Source organism: Podarcis liolepis (assembly GCF_965112155.1).
Source record: "Podarcis liolepis genome assembly, chromosome: 7".
Taxonomy (NCBI): Eukaryota; Metazoa; Chordata; class Lepidosauria; order Squamata; family Lacertidae; genus Podarcis; species Podarcis liolepis.
In genome coordinates, this window is record NC_139561.1 from 89099575 (window position 1) to 89112957 (window position 13383).

Sequence of the window (13383 nt, forward strand, 5' to 3'; positions counted from 1 at the left end):
TTCCAGTGAGCACTCAGGGCTGATTTCCTTCAGAATGGAGAGGTTTGATCTTCTTGCAGTCCATGGGACTCTCAAGAGTCTCCTCCAGCACCAGAATTCAAAAGCATCAATTATTCAGTGATCAGCCTTCTTTATGTTCCAGCTCTCACTTCCATACATCACTACTGGGGAAAACATAGCTTTAACTATACAGACATTGTATAAAACCAATTAAAAACATCACACTGAAGCCCCACAATAAATCTTAAAAATCTCATCCACTGTAAAAATTCCAGTACAAAAAGTCCAAAACAATAAAATACAATGCAGGTCACAGGTGCTAAAAAGAGCCATCAACAGGGGATCTAAAACCACCATCCATACCGCAGGGACTAAAATAGCAAGAACTTAAGCAGTCTGGGAGAATAAAATGTCTTAAAAAGATAAAGGGACCCCTGACTGTTAAGTCCAGTCACGGATGACTCTGGGGTTGCGGCGCTCATCTTGCTTTACTGGCCAAGAGAGCCGGTGTTTGTCCGCAGATAGCTTCCGGGTCATGTGGCCAGCATGACTAAGCCGCTTCTGACAAACCAGCGCATGGAAACACCGTTTACCTTCCTGCCGGAGGGGTACCTATTTATCTACCTGCACTTGACGTGCTTTCAAACTGCTAGGTTGGCAGGAGCAGGGACTGAGCAACGGGAGCTCACCCCGTCACAGGAGATTCGAACCGCTGACCTTCTGATAGGCAAGCCCTAGGCTCTGTGGTTTAGACCACAGCCCCACCCGCATCCTTTAAAATGTCTTAGTCTGGCCTTAATGGATAATAGGGGTGTTGGGTGAGTTTCTTTACAAAGAGTGTTTCATAGCGAGGGAGGCACCACCAACAAGGCCCTTTCACTTCAAACTGCAGGGACACATGATATATGTTCTAATAAATGGCAATTGCTCCCCTGCCAATAATAATGGTCACTCTAACCCATACCAATGGGGGAAGGGCGGGCAGGATTGCATTACCATGCTGTTACTCTATTCCTGCTGGGAAAACAAAAATCTGGAGTCAGCTATATCATCTTAAAAAGAGAGAGAAAGGAAGGAAGAGGATAAAAAAGGGATCACTAATACAACAAAGTAAGTGTCCAATTCTAGTTGTAAATTTGTTATCTTCTGCCTATCTGCTCCTTTTCACTGTATAATAGCGGTTAGAGGACTACAGCCATTCCTGGACAAGGGATAGCCCAACCAAGCAATGGTCATCTCGAGGCTGGATTACTGCAATGTGCTCTATGTGGGGCTGCCCTTGGGTTTAGTTCAGAAGCTCCAGCTGATGCAGACCGCTGATGGGAGCTTCTGGCCAAGGACACGTGGAACTTTTGTTAAAGCAGCTACACTGGCTGCTCATCTACTTCTGAGCCAAGTTCCTTGCATAAATTTACAAAGCCCCAAACAACTTAGGTCGAGGGTACTTCCACGATTGCCTATATTCCAGCTTGATTACTGGAATCATCGGTAGGAGCATCGTTAATCATTCCCTGAATTGGTACCCTGCCAATAGAGATTCAGTGAGTTCCTTTTGTCCCAACTTTTAAATGCATGCCGAAAAACATTTTATTCCACTAGGCCTGCATAGGCAATTCAGAATACATATGCCACAATGGTTTATTCATGCTTGCTTTAAACTTTTGCTTTTTAATTGCTTTTATTTTTTATGATTTTAATCTTTTTAATGTTGTAAACTGTTTTGACATGTTTTGTGATTTGGCAGTAAATGAATACGTCTATAAATAAAAATAATAAGTAAACAAGTATGCAATGGGACTATTGCCAGTTTAGTGTTTTTCAATTTTTGAAGCACCAAATTCTTGAGTAAATAGGGCAGACTTCCCCAGCTGATATTATCTGGAAGAGAGCATTAACCTTTATTGCACAACCAGCAGAAAAAAAGAGTCCTCTCTGAAGGCAGAAGTACTTCCAACAAGCTTAGCTGCTGCATAGGTTCATATGAGAAAATGCAGTCTCTCAGGTACACTTGTCCCAGATTGCTTAGGACTTTATAACTCAAAACCAGCTTTAAGTTGTTATAATTTTGACTGTGTCCAGAAACAAACTGGGACCCAATCAAGATTACATGTTGGGTTCATAATTTCTCTGGGGAAGCAAGGATGTGGCAACTGAAACTGGAGCAATACTAGTCTAGCCTGCATGTTACTTACAGCATAACCATTGCAGTACAGCAAACGTACAGCTGTTGCTCATGTGTTGTATAGAATCCAGATGTCTTTCAATGTAGTGCTTCTGTTGAGAATAGATCTCATCCAAATCACTTGTGTCTAACTCTATGGGATGTGATTTTCCTTGTTTTCCCTATCAGTAAGTGTGGTGTGGAACAAGGCTTGACAAGCATATGCCTACGGCATATCTAGAGATAAGCAGCCCTACTCCCCTCCCCACCTACCCAGCATGCCCTGGGAACATAGGAAGTTGCTTTACACCAAGTCAAGCCATTGACCTCCCTGGCACAACGTTTTTTGCACTACTGTATTGGCAACAACTCTCGTTTCAGATAAGGGGAATTTGGAGATAAGAGGACTGAAACTGGAACCTTCTGCGTGCAATGCACATATGCTCCACCAGTGAGTTTCAGGTACTCCCCGATCCATACAAATTCGTTGTTGTTTTTACAAGTTTAGTTTTCGAAACGTGTTCAGAATGAATGTCTTCCCACTGTCCTGCTCAGGCGCGAGTGTATCTGTGCACATTTGTTTTTAAAAAAATGCTTAAAAACTAACATTAGCAAAATAACTCCCACTGTAAAACCCTGCCATATTGTGAACTGCATAGGAGTAGACTGTACGGCTGCAATGGCTCTTGCTTCCGAGATGCATCCCCAGGCGCAATCGGGAGTGTTATCCCAAGCTACAATCCGTGATCGAGTCCAAAGTTAAACTATTTCTGATTCGTTTATTAATGTACTGCATTTAAGTTCACCGGCAGTAGTGGACCGGCACGTTTGTTTTGTTTTATGAAACTGCAAATGGCCGTGTAGAGCAGAAAACCCTCTTCAATCTCTTCCTTTCTCAGCTTTTTTAAAAAAAACTCCCAATCGGATATGTTACAAAAACGCTGTGGAAAACGTGGTTTTTCTGCTCCATTGAAATGATCCGGGAGAGCAAAGCTGCTAAAATCCTGCCTTCTTTTCAAACTCTCACCTTGCTCGTTTGCCTCCACGCTCGCAGCTCTGCCTTTTATAGAGCACCAAAGCGAGTCCCACCCAAGTTTAAACAGAATGTAAGAGATAATTCAAATCCAGCCAATCGCAGGGTATAAACATAGCAGAAAGCCCTACCCCCTTATTAATTACCCACGCTAGTCAATCATATTTAACCTGTCTAATCAGGGTGACGGGTGCTGCCTTTAGCCCATCCCATTACTTTCTGATCTGCTCCACTTTTGACCAATCAGGAGAACTCTCTCTCCGGCAAAACCAGTTTTTAATTAGTACGCCGAGGACCCTTTCCTGAGCTGTGCTTTCAGCTGCCTGATCTCACAGCCCGTTTAAGACGGTGCCTGTCTGGCTGTTAGTTTGGAATTGGGAGCATCTGCATATAGTACTGTACTCAGAAAGCCTTGGCTTGTTTCAAATGCGTGTGTTGGCCGTGTGTCTTGCTGGATAAAGCATGCAAAACAGTAATTAAGAGTTGTCCCGATTACATTTACTTATGTGACTGGCTTTAGAAGAGTAATAGGGAGTGAAGCACTGCACAGCAATGACTTGGGTTTGCTTTTGTTTTGCTTTGGTACTAACGAAATCTAGCAGGAAGCTGCTTGATAGAGGAACAACTAAATACTATCTAGAAGTGCATGAGTTGTGAACTATGTGAATGTATTTATGTATAGTCCAATTATTGTCTGCTATATGTTTACTTCACTACAAACCACCAGATTCAGCCTCCTGTCTTTTTTGGTACAGTTTCGTAGCTGCACTGAATATAGGGCATTAACAATATTTTTTCTATAGCAGGCTCAGTTAGTATTTATGTATTTATGAGATAAGGTACATTTATTTTGATTAGTAAACCATAACCAGAGAGTATGCATTGAATACTCCGTTCTAGAGCAGCTAAGCAAAATCTCCAGAAGTAATTATAAACATGCTTATCTTTAAGTTCTACTGAACTAACTAAACTTTTTTATTATTCAGTTTCTTAGCTGGAATCCTGTGCACACTTCCTAAAGAATAAATCCTCGTGGATACAGTAGGATACATACAAAGATAGCCCATAGGATGCCATTCAGATGTCGAATTACAGCTCCCACAATCCCCAAGTACTGTTCATACTGGCTGAGGCTTATAGGAATTGTAGTCCAACAACATCTGAAGGTCACCACATTGGCTACCCTTGCAGTATAACCTGCTATCAGTTTTATACTATAATTATTTTTCTGTCTGCAAAAGGTATTAGAAATGGTTGATTTGAATATCTCCTGTTTAATATCAAACTTGCCCCTCTGTGTTTTATGCATTATAGCTAGAACGTTGTACATTAAAAATTGCTTTATTGTTATTAACACATACTTATTTCGTTATTAGTTGTTTTGTTTCTGTGGTGTTTTGACTGTGCAGTCCAGTCTTGTGTCTTCTGGAAAGCAAGCCTCACTGAGTTCAAAAGACTTATTCATGTGTACAGAATTGCACCTTAAATTCCCAGAAACCACAAAGGAAAGGCTGGGTGTAGCCAGTAGATGAAATATGGGGTAGGTAATGTCCATTACACTACTCATGCAAACAAATGAACACGTGCCCATTCAAACAAAGTAAGATGTGTAATCACTATACATTTCTAAACATTTATCTGCTGTTTAGCAGAACGAAAGAAAGAACATGGCCACAACAGTTCATGAACTATTTATAGACAGAGAAACTTTCTGGGTCTCTTATTACCACTGCTCTATGCTCACTTTGAGGGCCAATGCTGAATGCTATGACATCTTTTTTGCATGCAGAAGGTCCCGGTTCAATCTGGGAGAGAGCCATCTGAAAATCCTGGTCAGTGCTGACAACACTGAGCTAGGTGGACCTGGTATAAGGCAGCTTCCTATGTTCCTGTGCTAATGTCATGATTACCGTAGAACTTCAGAAGTTGCAGGGTTTCCTCCAGTCCTCAAATGCATGCATTAGTTGTAGTCTGGCAGGAATGGAGAACCTGTGCCCTCCCCACTCGCATTGTGCCTAATGAAGCAGTGGTACCAATATGGTTTGCTCTACATTCCACACAAAAATCCATGAGCACCTGCCGTTCTAATCTGGTCCCACCAAGTCCCATATGTGCCTGCATGGAGCAGTTTTACATGTTCCCAAAACGCTGCACTTAGCATTTGACAGATAATGCTAAACATAAATACACACTAATCAAAAGTGGCATTAGTTCTTGTGGCTTCATCTCAAGAAGTGTGCATGCACACGAAAGCTCATACCAATAACAAACTTAGTTGGTCTCTAAGGTGCTACTGGAAGGAATTTTTTTTATTTTGTTTCGAGGAGCAGGCTAGGTTAAGAGTAGTGAAATGAGGAATAAGGAAGAATGAATAGCCAGTAGGGTTAACTCAGCCTGCCACAGATGGCAGAGTAGGTGATGTGATGGTGATTTTGAAGAGACGTGCAGATGAAAGGGATTTGAAGATGATGGCCTTTTCGGGCAGGGAAGCTCTTACAAGAGTTGAGAGTAGTAGTAGAAGGCAGAAGAACTGGGACACACACACAAACTACATTTGCACAGGATTGCACCCATAGAATCCAATATGGTCTGGTATAAGTAGGAAATATAATTTAATTAGTACACCCCAAGTCCTGTAATTTAGGGGTGAAGAGAAGACAGATCATACCCCAACTGTGCCCAACTACAACTCCCATCAGGCATGTCCATGACCAGGGATGATAGGAGTTGTAGTTCAGCAATATCCGGAGAAGCAGAGGTTTCCCACACCTGGATTAGTGTTCTGGCTTCTGTAAAGTGTGTGTTACAATTACCTTTGCAGGCAGTATGACTCTCAAACAGTTGGCCTTTTCTAATATGCCCAGTGACCTTAAGTGTGCGTATTGAGATGCAAGTCCTACAGAGTTCAGCAGGGCTTACTCCCATGTATGCTTAAGAATACAGTTGCTGGAATTAGTACACTTGGGGCTGTAGTTGCTTAAATGAGTGGGTGGCTCTCATATAAAAGTGTCATTTTAAACCTCTGGTGGGGATGTTAGCAGTTTCAGCCAAAAGCCCTCTAATGCGAATCTGCTCTCAATCATTCACATTTCATAGAAACGACAAGTGCTCCTTCTCTCTTTGTTCAATACGAGTTGAGCTTTTTCTTCTTAAGTTGAAATTGGTTGTTATTAAGAAGCTCGCTTCGAATTAAGATCCCACCCATGCTTTCCACCCGCGTAAGGTCTGAAAACGCTCCCACCCACCCCCCTCCGTCTGCTTGCGCCGAGCTCTTCCCTCCTGGGGATGCGAAGCTTAGCTTGAAAGGCACGTCAATCATGAAGGTCGCTTGGTGTGCCTGTACCTTTAATTCACCCCGCGCTTGACAGCCCCGTGGTAATAATGTCTTCGTCGGAGGCTCTCCTTTGAGCGTGCGCGCGCGTGTGGCTATTTTGAAAGAGAGAGGGGGGTGGGGCAACACAAATGCAAATTAAGTGAAAGGGGTGGAGGGAAGTGGCTTTTTTTTTTTCATCGTTTCTTTTAAAACGTAAAATAAAAATTTAGCTGTATGTTACCTTCCCCCCTCCCTAAACCCTTGCCTTCCGTCCTTTTATTTTTTTTAATCTTTTGCCTACCCCTCCTTTTTTTAGACGCCTCGCTCCATTGCAATCAGGCATTTGGCTGACCCTCTATGAGTCTGTGCCTGCTGGGGTCCTGCCTCCGGAGCCCGTGCGGGGATGTCTCGGAGACCCCGCGCTGACTGCTGCTCAAACATCACGGTGAGTTTGTTACAATGTAGCAATTTCTCTTTAAATCTCTTAACTCTCTCTACCTGCAACTCAGGGCTGTGACAGGGCGAAAAAAACCTGGGGGGAAAGGGAACCGTGTCCCCCCCTCCTTGGGTAGCAGCCCTGATCTCTTTCCATCGCTCCCCCAATCCAGTTCTCCCCCCAAACAGCCTCATATTACTGCGTCTGCAGGGCACGTCTACAGAATACAATGTAGCTTTATAAAATGATACACAACGTTCTAATCGTTGTGGCCGAAGAGGGGGCGCTGGGAGGTTCTCTCCCCACCCCCATCTCTTATTTCGCATATCCCCACAGCCTTCTAGAATAGGTTTTCCTTCTCCACCAGATTGGGGGGGGGCGCTTTGGGGAAAAGGGGAAAAAGAGAAGAGATGATAATTCGCAGCGTCGGATGGTTATGTGTCGGGTTTTGATTTCCCGGTTGCAAAGGCATCGTCTATTTCTCTTTCCCCACCCCCACTCCACCTCCAAAATAAAAGCAAAGGATGCCCCTAGCAGATGGGTCTTTTCGCTTGGTTTTTGATTGCTTGGATGGTGGGATATAAAGCACAAAAAAATGACTATTTTCCTTGGTGTCAAATTTGAAAAGGGAAATCCAGTGTTATAGGTATTTGCTTTTTAAGACATATCCAAACACTATAGTAAAAATTAATTCTTGAGCTCTGTAAAAACAAGGAAGACCTGCCAAATACGGGTTATCCTCTATTAACCTTCTCTCCACCTCTTTATGAAATCTCAAACTTGAGCCTCTGGCCTTGTCTTGTAAACCGCTGCTTGTTTGTTTTGTGCTGATTTGGTTCAAAAAAAGCAACAATACAACTCAGTGATAATACATTGGATAGAAATTTTCAATGTTTGGGGTTTTTTTGGTAGTCAAATGGTATGTTGTGCTCCTGCGATCCATTCTTGTGTTGTCCTGAGCATATATATTTCCAGGAAATAAAAACATATTTTTTGGTTTTCAGATGTGCATTTTGTGTGTGAATTATGGCTGCCCCCCCCCAACACAGTTATGTTTGGGTTTTGCTTCTTTTTATATGTTTGTGTACATATTTGCAATACATTACAAACTTTGGTTCTCTGTCCTGCCCTGTCCTGTTGTTCTATATGTCCCAGTTAGTTGTCCAATCTCTTCTGGAGTTTATCCAAAGAATTGCATACCTCTGAGTTCAGAATAATAAACAAACCGCAAAGCATGAGAGGTGATTCTGTATATGTTTTGTAAATCCAGTGTTTTTCAAAAGTGCTTCTAAAACAGCTCTTCTTCGCCATGATCAGATTCATATTCTATGGACATCTCTGTAGTGACTATATCAGGAGCATTGATACTATATATATATATCAAAACGTTATACAGTAAAGCTGAGTGTTCAGTTCACTGAAAGGAGTTGAAGTATTGTAGTGGATTTGCCCAAAATCATATACTTGATTGTTTGGGGTATCTGAATATATTCAATATAAGGAGAGGTTTTCCTTTTTATTTGGTTGTTTATAAAAGTAACTACACTGATCTAAAATGAAAAGTCATAGTTATATGAGTTGGAGTTTGTTTTGCTTGTAATTCAGGTTCACTTACTTGCTAGATTCCTGATTTTTTACTTAAGTGCTCAACCAGTCAACTGTTTCACTGAAATTACCTGGCTAAAAATGTGTACAGATGACATTACTCACACTATGATCCTAAACACATTTGTTTTAAAGAATGTCCCATCAAAATCACCCAGATAGCCAAGTAAATGTGGATAAGATCAAAGTCTTAGAATCAGAATTCTAGGACAAGATTTGAATTCTATATTGTTTGTGCTTGCTGGGGAAAAAAATCCAATTATTGCCATGTCTTTTTTAAAAAGATCAACTGGAACAATTCTGAATATCTTCCCACCTCTGCTTTTCAAAAAGGAGAAGTAAGGGTTGTTGTTGTTTTTTATTTGCTTGTTTTTAAAGAACATATGGTATGTTTTCCACAACTGTGCCTTAGAAGTTGTTCTGCCTTTTTGTTGTGCCAAATTACCATGTGCCCGTTGATGCTGATATTAACAGTATGAGTTGAACTTTTATTATTTATATTTCTCTCCCACCAAATAGTAAATGTATTTCTAATACTTGACAAGTAGAAAATAACGGTAGCCGCGTGGGCCCATAAGAAAATTCCAAAATCCTTATTACGACAATACCTGTATTGGGCCAACCAAAATATCAGAAAATAGTGTGCAAGCTTTCAAGTTCTCTAGAACTGTTCATCACTTGAAAACACTAATAGGTTCAATTCTTGCCGTTTTGTTTGGAACACTGTTCTTATAGTGTCCCTTTAATGCCAAATATTTCAGGATATTAATACAGTACATGAACTGAATTTCTTAATCACAAAACGCAAGAAAACCTGGAATGCATCTTTTATTTGTATGGCAGGATGCTTGAGAGGTTTAAGAATGTTATTGACACCCTCTCCCTCCAAGTTTTTTTTTAAAAACTATCTGATCTTCCAGTAGGAGCTCCCCCACCCCGTTATATGCATAAAGAGATCATCAAGAGAAGGTTTTCAGATAATGGTCATTTGTAACGGCAGTTTTGGTGATGATCTGAAAAAAGAAGTTCAGAATTGGGGAGTACTCTTAGACCCGGCTTTGCCCCTAGATGCAAGGGTAGCAGCTGGGGTTTGGAATGATTTGCCCAGTTTAGGCTGGTGTTTTAGATGCATCCATCCATGGGAGGTTATATCCTGGCTATGGTGACACATGCTTTAGTTACTTCCAGACTTGATGACTGCAGTGCACTCTACACGGGGCTGCCTTTGAAGAATCTTCACTTGGTCCAGAATGTAACCACAAGGGTCTTGATGGGCACTCAGCCTTTGGAGCACATTATTTTTACTGCCCTGGCTTCCAGTTTGTTTCTCGGCACAGTTCAAAGTCCTGGTTATGACCTTTAAAGCCCTCAGTGATTTAGTCTAGAGATCTTTCTCTTCTCATGCAACTTTTCCTGTTAGTTTAAGATCTGCAAGGGAGGCTCTTCTCAATATCCTAATGATGTTAGAGCAGGCATAGGCAAACTCAGCCCTCCAGATGTTTTGGGACTACAATTCCCATCATCCCTGACCACTGGTCCTGTTAGCTAGGAATCATGGGAGTTGTAGTCCCAAAACATCTGGAGGGCCAAGTTTGCCTGTGCCTGTGTTAGAGATATGGTTGGTTGAGGGTTAGGAGAGAAACATTTCTGTGGCTATGCCCAACTGTGAAACTTGCTGTCTTGAGGTTTGGTCCACTCTCTTTTGATCTCTCTTGGTGCATATTGAAGGCATTTTTATTCTATTGGGTGTCAGCTGACTCAGTTGAGATACTTCAATGGTGTTTTAGTGGACAAATCTATTGGACATGCGTTGGTTTTTAATGCTATGTTTTACTGATTGGTTACTTAATGTTTGTAAACCACCTTGATTGCAATAGGAGGAAGGAGTATAACCTTAATAAACAAAATGGGGGGGGGCTTTATACCATAATCCAGAAACTAGCTCTGTACTAGCTACAGAGATAGAGGTTTGTTGACCATGCAGGAGATTCATATATCTGCAGTAAGGATACCACCCTGTTTGGGTTTGCAGAACTGCTGTATCTCAGCATCATTTTCTCTATCAGAAAACATACTGTTTTCAAAATAATTTCTTAGACCAGGACCCAGGATTAGGAGGGGCTTGAAAAGACAGACACAACAGAAACTTCCTTTTAGGAGAATTCACAGGATGCTTGTGCATGTACTATCAGACGAGGGTGCTTTAGTTTGGGTAGAGGCATGGTTCTGCTGTTGCTCCAAGAGTCCAGCTTGGAGCACAAGCCTGGGCAGGGGATGCCAGCTACTTAGTCACCAGAAGTTTGTTCCCATGTTCTGTGCACCTTAGGAGCTACCATGTGTGCTTTGTTAATAAAGAATTAAACTATCAACCATTTGTCCTCTTTGGGCTGGGTGTGCTCGGGACAATAGCACCAATAGAAATCCATTAATTTCATGTTTCCTCCTACCTCCTTTCTTATTTTTTTATTTATTAATTGCTATACTGCTTACTTGCCCAGACAGCTTCTGAGTGGCTTGGCATATATAATTTTGCAGTTCAAAGGCTGTTTTGGCTTGGAAGGTTTTGGATTATGCTTCTGGGTAGCATAAAGGCTTTATTTACTTCCGACCCAATACATTTTAATAGTTACAGCAATCAGCTGGTATAGACTCTTGTTCTGGAAATACATGAATTTAAAATTGGAAATGATGTAAATCACCAAGAACAGACAATTTTAAATCATACTAATCTACAAAAATTCAGTTGTTGAATTTTCTTGGTAGGCAGTTGTAGAACCTCATATTTAAAGCATGTAGATCTGTGATGTAATACCATGTTCCTTCAGGGTCTTGCCAGGTTTTTGAGTGGCCCACAACTTAGACAGATAGGGGTATATGCTTAAGTGAAATGAGGCTTTTACTGATACAAATTGCTAAAGGTTTACACGTTGAGTTTTGTTTATTAAGTCATCTGCTTTAAATGGTTAATTGATTTTAGCTTTAGTTTGCATGTCATCCAAATCTCAATAGATGTCTTTTTGAGATTCTGAAGAACAAATCTGCTTGCAATTAAATAAATATTAGCAGAAAAAGAGCATTCTTCATGTTTTATTTCTACCCTATGACAATAACATACCAGAGCCAAAATGGCTCCAAAACATGAACAAGTGTGCCTTCGACTTTTAACCCTACCAAATATATACTTTTATCCCAAACTCACAGCCTTAGTTTTAAAGACTAAGCTATTGTTTTGAAAGAAATTACATGAGGGGAAATAGGGTGAAAGAAAAACAAGGCTTGTTAAACTGTCATGTGACTATTTAGGTCTCTTAGTGAAACTTCCTGATTGCAAGTGTATGTGTGTAAATATTCAGGCACAAATATGTATGCATTGTATTATCTCAAGGGTATCCAGTTTTTGTCAGAGTGACTATTTGAAAAATAAAATGGAAATGGAGTATCCCTGACTGAAATAAAAGCAAAACAAAAAACAAAAATATGGCAGAAGGTGATTGCTCATGGCCACAAACTATTGGCAACTGGATTTGCAAAATGTATTTATTTTTAACTGTCACACTTTTCTTCCTGCAGTGTAGGGGAAGTCGAAAGAAGCTAACAACATAGAAATGGGGGGGGGGGGGAATCCAGCCAATATTAAAGCATAAAGAAACACTTTGGTAATCACTCTACGGAGAGCATTCCATTGTGTCAGTGCTACAACTGAGTAAGTTGAGGGAGCAAATCCACTTTAGCTCTTCTGCATTCATTACGGTGGAGGTAGCAAAAAGGTAACCAAAATAGGATTGTCACGAGGAGTGAAACATGTGTGCTGTTTGTATCACTCAGACTGAGAAGGGTCAGGTGGAGTGCAACTCCACTTTTTGTTTACCTTGTCAAATAAACACTTTGGTTGGGAAAGAGATTTAGTCTTCCAAGGAGGTCTTGCTTCACACTTTGAGAATGTTGACTTAGTTGAAATCATAGGTAGTGTACTTTTTGTGAATGAAACTCTAAATGATGGTCAACAGCCAGCAGCCACTGGGCCAAATCTGGCCTCCTGTGCTATTAAGCTCTCAGTAACTAATTCAGAAACAAAGACAGATGTGAAGGGAGCAGAAAATGTGGCAATGGGACTTCATGGCATACCTATGGGAAATGAGTTCTTCAATTAGTATTTAGGTTTTTATATTTACATACAATATCCTATATACAAGCATATTTCATACATAACATCTGCAGAGTCACCAGTTCATCTGTTCTATACTGATTCCAATTTACAAAATAGTGGCCAGTTTTGTTGAAAAGTGTAACTTAGACTGAATGGGAAAAGTTTTATTCAGGATCTTTGGAAGACATTGATTCAGGTCACATTTAACACTGAGCCAAACCATGGCTTAGCACAAATGTGGGCTCTTAGAAAGGGGATTCTGGCCACTTTGCTTGTCCAGTTCTGCTGTTGTGAGCTAAGCCATGGTTTGACTTAGTGTGTTGTGTCCTCAGGGATCATGATTTGTCTCCTTCAGATAAACCACAAGCCATAAGCCCAAGAAGAAATTTGCTTATAGTTTGTAGCTTTGTTTGGAACAGGAAGTCCCCCATCCTATTTCCTTAGTTAATAATGTTTGCTTCCTGTTCCCATCCTATACCTATTTTGTTCTGGCCACTTACTATTTTGTTTAAAAGGGAGGGGAAGCCAGTTGACTTCTAACTAATCAGCATGTTACCCTTGTTTCACTTGCATTATTTTTTTTTTGCCATGCTCCAGAGGTAAAAGTTGCAGCTTGAGAACATTGTCCTTCATTATGATTGTAGTGGGGTGGATTCTAAGGCCTTCACAGAGTAAACCTGTTGAAATC

General features: G+C 40.9%; 1 protein-coding gene across 7 annotated transcripts in view; it reads left to right on the forward strand.

The window, feature by feature from the left end:
* The first annotated feature begins 2449 nt into the window (after window positions 1-2449).
* The window catches only part of BICRA (BRD4 interacting chromatin remodeling complex associated protein), a 109529-nt gene continuing 98595 nt past the window's right edge, over window positions 2450-13383 (forward strand). For 3 of the 7 annotated variants that reach the window (XM_083515711.1, XM_083515715.1, XM_083515717.1), the window contains exons 1-2: window positions 2450-2623; window positions 6824-6952. The gene's annotated coding sequence lies outside the window, so the exon portion shown is untranslated. Of the gene's footprint in view, window positions 2624-6823; window positions 6953-13383 lie in introns of those variants that run through there. The other 4 variants (XM_083515714.1, XM_083515709.1, XM_083515712.1 and 1 more) reach the window with 3 other exon arrangements.